Source organism: Crassostrea angulata, chromosome 2 (genome assembly GCF_025612915.1).
Source record: "Crassostrea angulata isolate pt1a10 chromosome 2, ASM2561291v2, whole genome shotgun sequence".
NCBI lineage: Eukaryota > Metazoa > Mollusca > Bivalvia > Ostreida > Ostreidae > Magallana > Magallana angulata.
The window spans coordinates 58,657,931-58,664,723 of NC_069112.1; the positions used below are offsets into that span (position 1 = coordinate 58,657,931).

A 6,793-nucleotide genomic window follows, 5' to 3' on the forward strand; every position below is an offset into this window, starting at 1 on the left:
TTCGTGTATTTTTTATAATTTGGCATAATGTATATCATGGATTGGCCATTGTATAATTTGTGAACTGTTTATGAATTGTCTGTTTTATGTAATTATTTGTAAGACGGCTTGTTTTCTTTTTGTAGCCTCTTACTCTCATGACAGAGGAGGCCAATAAACCTCTTTAACAAAGAATTGTTGAAGCTTGTTTGTGCACAATCAGTATAAGGATTAAAGCTTCTACAATTATTCCTACCAGTCAAAAAGGTCGTTCTTTATTGACTCCATGGTTATAAAACATGATAAAACCCAACCTGTTTGATTTGGTATTTTTAATAAGAGAAATTCAATATAAAAGATCATAAAAAGCATGCATGTAGTGTCATAGATATGTAACATTTAGTCTAATGTGAAACTCCAAGAGTAAGTTTTGGTATGATCTCTCACATCTATAAGGAGTGAACCTAAAAGGGTTGAAACGCGCCAACATTAAGCATAATACGTTATCGTATTAGACAAGAATTTATCTATGATATTAATAAGACGGAGAATCCAAGCACGACAACTTCACATAGACTGAGTGTCTCAGTTGTCTTGGAGATCTTACGAATCTTCCTTGTGGTAATGTCGGAGAGTCGATGACGACCAACTGTGACGCGGTACCGGGACCAGCAAAGAAACCACAAGGAGTGTTCACATCAGACTCCGTCAGCCCTACAGTGACGGCAACGTCCCGAGGTGGGTCTGACACATCTTAAAAGATTAAAAACAGATAAACTTACAGAAACATTTAAAGCACTATGATATTCAAAGATAATGTAGTTTATTCATTATATTACTCATATGCACGTTGTATTCTTAGAAAAATAATTACTACACAACGGAAACATTTGCAATTAAGTAATATTTGAATGCAATAAAAATATACTTGCAAAAATAATTCAAAAAAAAACAGAATGGCAAATAAAACGGTTTTTTTTTTCGTTTATCAATAATTTTGTATAAGTTTTTGACATTTACCGCAAAGTAACGAGGACTATGCCGTGTCCATCCTTTAATTATGATTTAGCAATGTCGTTTCTCTGTAAGCCTACCTGATAACGTCACTATGGAGACTTACCTCCTCCTGCGTCTATTCCTCTGTTGAGTATTCTGACAGATGTGATCGTATACACAGTCAGTAGATCCACCCTCCACTAGGGCTTTGTGTCGTATCCTCCTGTGTGTGTACACTGTTCTTAGAGAAGGTCTGTACCTCTGTTACCATCTGCTGCCAACTCAACTCCATAGGTATGAAACGTTGAAGACTGTTCGGTTGGTTTACCCAATAAAGTGCTAAGAGAACTGTCAACAATATTTGGTGCTAGTGTGAATAAAATGCAAAGTGATACAGTTTATAACAAAACAAAGAAAAATTACTTGAAATAACTGTTCATTCAATGTCTGCAATGCCAAATTGAGTTTCTGTTAGAAATTTTAAAAACTTCATTTCATAATAAGATGCTAACTCTGTTATTTATATCGAAACTAATTTGACTATTATTACTTGAAAATTTAGTTACTTTCTATTATAAATAGCTTATACTGAAATATCATGCGATTAAACTCCAACCGACCTTTACAGCAAACATTAAGAAAGTAGTTTTCTCATGGTCTTAGTTGTCCAATCCTTTTATATTATTATTAAGTTTATTGTAATGAGTAGAATCTGTTCTGCACAAAATATGAATTAAATGATATTGATATAATTTTGCATTGTTTATGGTTTAAGCTGATACAAAAATAAACCTAAAGCACAACAGAGAACATTCGATCTAATTTCCTTAATTGTTTTCTTCAAGACTATTTTGGCAGTACTGAAACAAAGGCAAAATGTATGTGGTAGTCAAAATAATTTTCATGATTTCTGTTGGTTCGTTTTTAATTTTCTTGTACGACAATTATATGACACACAATTTAAACATATTGAGAAAAAGCTTTAAAATCACACCAGTTGTCATATGTCAAATTCTGCGAACTCATAGAGATTTAATGCAAGCAGAATAACATCAGTATAAAGAAGTTAAGGACAATTAATATTTTAGTATTATTATTCCTTGTTACTTGTAGCTCAAAACAATGACGCTTTTAATTTGTTAAGCTTCACTGCCCTTTGTGAGTAAGCAATAAATGGTAAAAGGAATATTCGATTAATAAACAGTAAATTGTGTTGTTTCTATTAAAGTCAAGTCATTATACATTTTCGGTGGTTGAACAAACGCTTTTAGAAGTAAATGCTTTTAAATATCATACATATAACTTAGAATTAAGTGAGACATGAAAAACAATTTGTTTTAGAAATTAATCAATACAGCTTTGTGTTTACGTTATTTTTGTAAATACTTCATGATATCCCCCGTAATCGCGGAAATATGTACTTTACATATTTAAATTTTTTATACCTTTTTTTCATTTTTGTATCTTTTACGGGATACCCTGAATACATAATCATGAAGAAAGTATTAGTTCAATCGTTAAAAGTATACAGAAACAATCAATATTCCACGTGATCCAAATTAATACACACCTCCGGTTTTGTCTTTCATTTTCTCAAGTACGTTTATGTTTGTCTCCCTGTAAATAATATGGTTCTTTGGGTAGTTGGATGCATCAAATAACTCTTTATTTCGAACCATGTCTTGATACAAATCTTCCGTTTGAAACTTGTAAAACAAGGAGTCGGTGTCCGTCATCAGCAATGTCGCCTTGTCACCAAACTTTCTTCAAATTGATACATGAATAGTTTGGAGAGCTCTAAAACAACCATTCCCGTGTAGGTTTGTTTAGTAGCAACTTAACCTTAACCTTCTTGTTTTTTTACACCAACCAAGTGTTTGTTAAAAATAGTGAAATTTCCAGATCTTTGCTTGGCGACCAATTTATGTAAAACCTTTAGGTTATTAACCAATTTAAAGTTCATCCTTTTTTGTATATTTTCCATCGTTTTCCTAAGAAAGGGGGAATAAACTTTATAATTAGAGAAAAGATTGTTGTCCTTATATAACAGAAATTAGTATTGCTAACGTGCATCTAATAGTTATAGTATATGATATTGTGTTTGAAGATTAATACTTTAATCTACGGTCAATTTGTCATAAATAGGTCGAACACATGTATGTTTGCAGCGTATGCTAGTTTTCTACAACCCTAATATTGTCTTAAAGCTGAACACCGCTCGTAAATTGTCACAGCCACACAGGTACCTGGTATGTGAACCCTTCGATTTTGTTGCACCTGATTTCCGACTGAAAACTCATCGCCGACGTATAGTATTCCTTTCGTGGTCTTTGGATTTTGTGCATTTAGTTCTTAATTTATGTGCATATTCAGTTTGTTATTATATTTTGACCAGTTTATTTGATGAAAGTATTCTCTTGGCATGAAAAAAGTGTATAAAGCTTTATATTTTTATTGCGATCGAGTAACAAGGCGAGGCAAAATGTATGTCCGCACAGGTGATACCTCTATAGCGAAACACTTTAAACTGCGAATAGGCCTGCAGCTTATATAGGGGTTGTAGGGATAACAGTGGTGAGAGAGAAATACGGCGCACAGTGCATATTTACGAGCAGTGTTCAGCTTCAAGGAAATTGAGGAAATGTGTAACTTGGTGTAATATTTGAGTTGATTATGCACTTATTATCATTTTATTTTATGGTAGCTTTTTACCGAATTCAGGAATAAGTCATTGATAATCTGTCTTCTTGAGGCAGAATAGTGACGTTGTGCAATACAAATTAGGTTTTATTTCGGAGTTAATCTAACTTTTTCTGTAAAAATTCACTGAAATAAACTTAATTTTTTTTATCTCTAAATAATTTTTCTAATAGCTTAATCATTTCATTTAATGGAAATACTGATCAGAATACTTAAATAATTAAGTTGTTGACATACTAGCAAATGCTAGGTAGTTTGAATTGACTCGAACGAGAAACAATTGTTGATGTTATTTTAAAACAAACACTAGCCTAATGATGCGAAGTTGAAAACATTGAGATACTGTGGTGGAATAAAAGTCTTAAGAAACCGTATTTCGGAATGTTCTTGTATATGAACACAACAAAAGCGTTCTGTTTTAATCACGTTGTCAGGATGAACTTTTTGATAGCTAACGTAATTTGCAATTTTACTACACAGTTATATGTTTTCTATCTTATTTGTAACTTTAATCTTTGATAAAATCCATTTTATATCAATTTTTAGTAGTCGATATAACCATGTTGAAAGTACTAGCAAATCTTCGAAAATAGGTCACTGAAGCGTTGATGGGAGGGGCTGTGTCAAGCTGCAGGTCTGAAGCGTCCGGTCTGAAAAAAAATCGGATGGACAACCTGGGAACTACAGTGCCACTCACTGAAAAAACTGTATATTTATTGCGAACGTAAACGTGCGCTAGTATTGGAATGATTCTGTGAACACAATTAGTACCAGTAAATTTGCCATGCAATTTACTACTGATATCGTCTCTTTTAAACCACCATTACCAGCCCTGTAAAGAGATGTGGTGCAGTTTGTATAGATGTTAAAATGGTGACTCTCGATCTCGCTGAAAATTTAACATTCTTTATTTTCCGAGGTCGGTATAGCGTCCTTTGAAGAAAGTCTGAGGCAAGTAAAAGACGGTATCAGTAGTAAACTGCATGCAAAATTAAATGATATTCGTTGTTTTCACAGAATTTGCGTATAAATAAGAGTAATCAGTCCAAAACTATTGCAGATTTTTGTGGGCAATAAATACACATTTTTTTCAATGGTTGGCACTGTAGCTCCCTCGTCGTCCATCTCAATTAATTTAAGACCGGGAGCTAAAGACCTGCAACTATGCTGTGTCGGCCCGGAAGTATTTGATAAAACATCATTCGTTTGAAAAAGCAAAGGCTTATAACACGGATGGTATACTATACTCGTGATAAAATAGTTTATAACGCTTTTCATTTGTATATAAACTGCTTGCAGTTTTATAAATTAAAAACAATTAAAGCAATCATTAAATAGAAAGTTTTATTACAGATGTAAAACTGAACATTCGGCTATTGAAAACCTCACCTCAACACATACATAATTATTTGGTCGGAAAGAGAATCGTTTCGACATTAGCAATAATAATTAGACAGAGTATCCAAACACTTCCACTTCACAAAGAGTGAGATACTCAGTGATTATGGAGATTTTTACGAATCTCCCCTGTGGTAATGTCGGACAGTCGATGACGACCAGCTGTGACAGAGTACCGGGACCAGCAACGAAACCACAAGGAGTGTTCACATCAGATTCTGTCAGCCCTACAATGACGGTAACATTCCGCAGCCGGTCTGACACATCTATTTAAAACGAAAAACATATATTAATGTGAAACTGCTAACTAATAATTCGAAAACCTGCATAGATTGCTTTTTTCCTTATATATACAGTATTTCTTCTTGTTGAAAATAAAAATGTAAAAGATAAAAGGTTTTTCCCCTCGTTTTATTTACACTGATGTAATCAAAGCTGTACTTCACTATTTGACGTCGTTTTACTATGACGTTACTTTGTAGACTATACATATAGTTCGTTTAACAATGTTTATGTTTACCCTTACCTTGTCCCTACTCGTCCATTCCTCTATTGAACATTCTGACAGATCTGATGGAATACACAGCCTTCAGATCCACCAGCCACCACGGTGTTTTTTCTCCACCCGCTGTGCTGGCACACTTGTCTACGGCATGGTCTGTACCGTTGTTGCCATCAACTGCCAGATTGGCAGAGTAGTTCAGTCCAACTTCTGGCCATGTAAACGTTGATGATTGTGTTGCAGGCTTATGCAAAGCAAGGTTGGAAGCAGCTGTCAACAGTATTACAAAAAATGCAGATATATATCCGTTAATAAAAAAAAAAATCAACGGTTTTGTTAAGTGTTTCTCAAAAGTACTAAAAAAATGAGGACCTTATTGTTTTGAAGTGTAATTTTGAATATGATGTAGAACAGAATAACAAATATTAACGCTTTCTCTTCCCCCTCACTTTTCTCTCTTTCTATTTCGCTCTTCCAAAATCTATAATCCACCTCTCTCTTTTTCTCTCTCTAATCATACCGCTTAACATGCAGTTATATAATAAATTGGACCCCCTAGACTTTGTACTCTGCAACGAGAAAAAAAATCATTTTAAAGTGTGCGTGAGAGAGAGAGAGAGAGAGAGAGAGAGAGAGAGCACTCAAAATCCTAGTCTTATGGGGACTGACTTCTGATATAGCACCCACGTTATGGGGAATAGTACGTTTTATGGGGCATACCGTCATTCCCCATAATTCTACCACATGCATTTTTTCGAAAGCGCATGCGTAAATTATGTTTATAAACCAGCAAGCAATTTCTCTCTATTTTTTTTTATTATCTCACTACGAGTTGTCGCGCTTTCCCCAAAACAAATCACCCGGAAACTCCTTCCTTATCGGAACACCTCTGATTGATTCGTATGATAAATTTGGCGGGAAGTAATAGGCTTGTATGTCGACTCGCGAATGTGATATTGGCGGTTGCCGCGCAGTGAAGAATCGGAAGTGAGAAGTCGTTTGTGGGCATTAAGGTTTGTATAGATAGTTTTTTGCTCTAGTAAAACAATTTCTTGTCACTTGCAGCATTATATGAAACCAGAGACAGAAATAACTGATCGAAATCTCGCGGTCCCTATTGTAAAGTGTTCTCAGTTAAAATCAGTATATCTTTCAAATAAACAATTATATCGAAATATAACAGCTATAACCTATTACTTAAACATTCAAAATATTATA

General features: G+C 34.2%; 2 pseudogenes; both read right to left on the reverse strand.

Annotated features, from left to right (window-relative positions):
- Window positions 1–284: 284 nt before the first annotated feature.
- Window positions 285–1,267, reverse strand: LOC128173712 (fucolectin-like; annotated as a pseudogene).
- Window positions 1,268–5,095: 3,828 nt separating this feature from the next.
- LOC128173715 (fucolectin-3-like) lies at window positions 5,096–5,849 on the reverse strand (annotated as a pseudogene).
- Window positions 5,850–6,793: the final 944 nt, after the last annotated feature.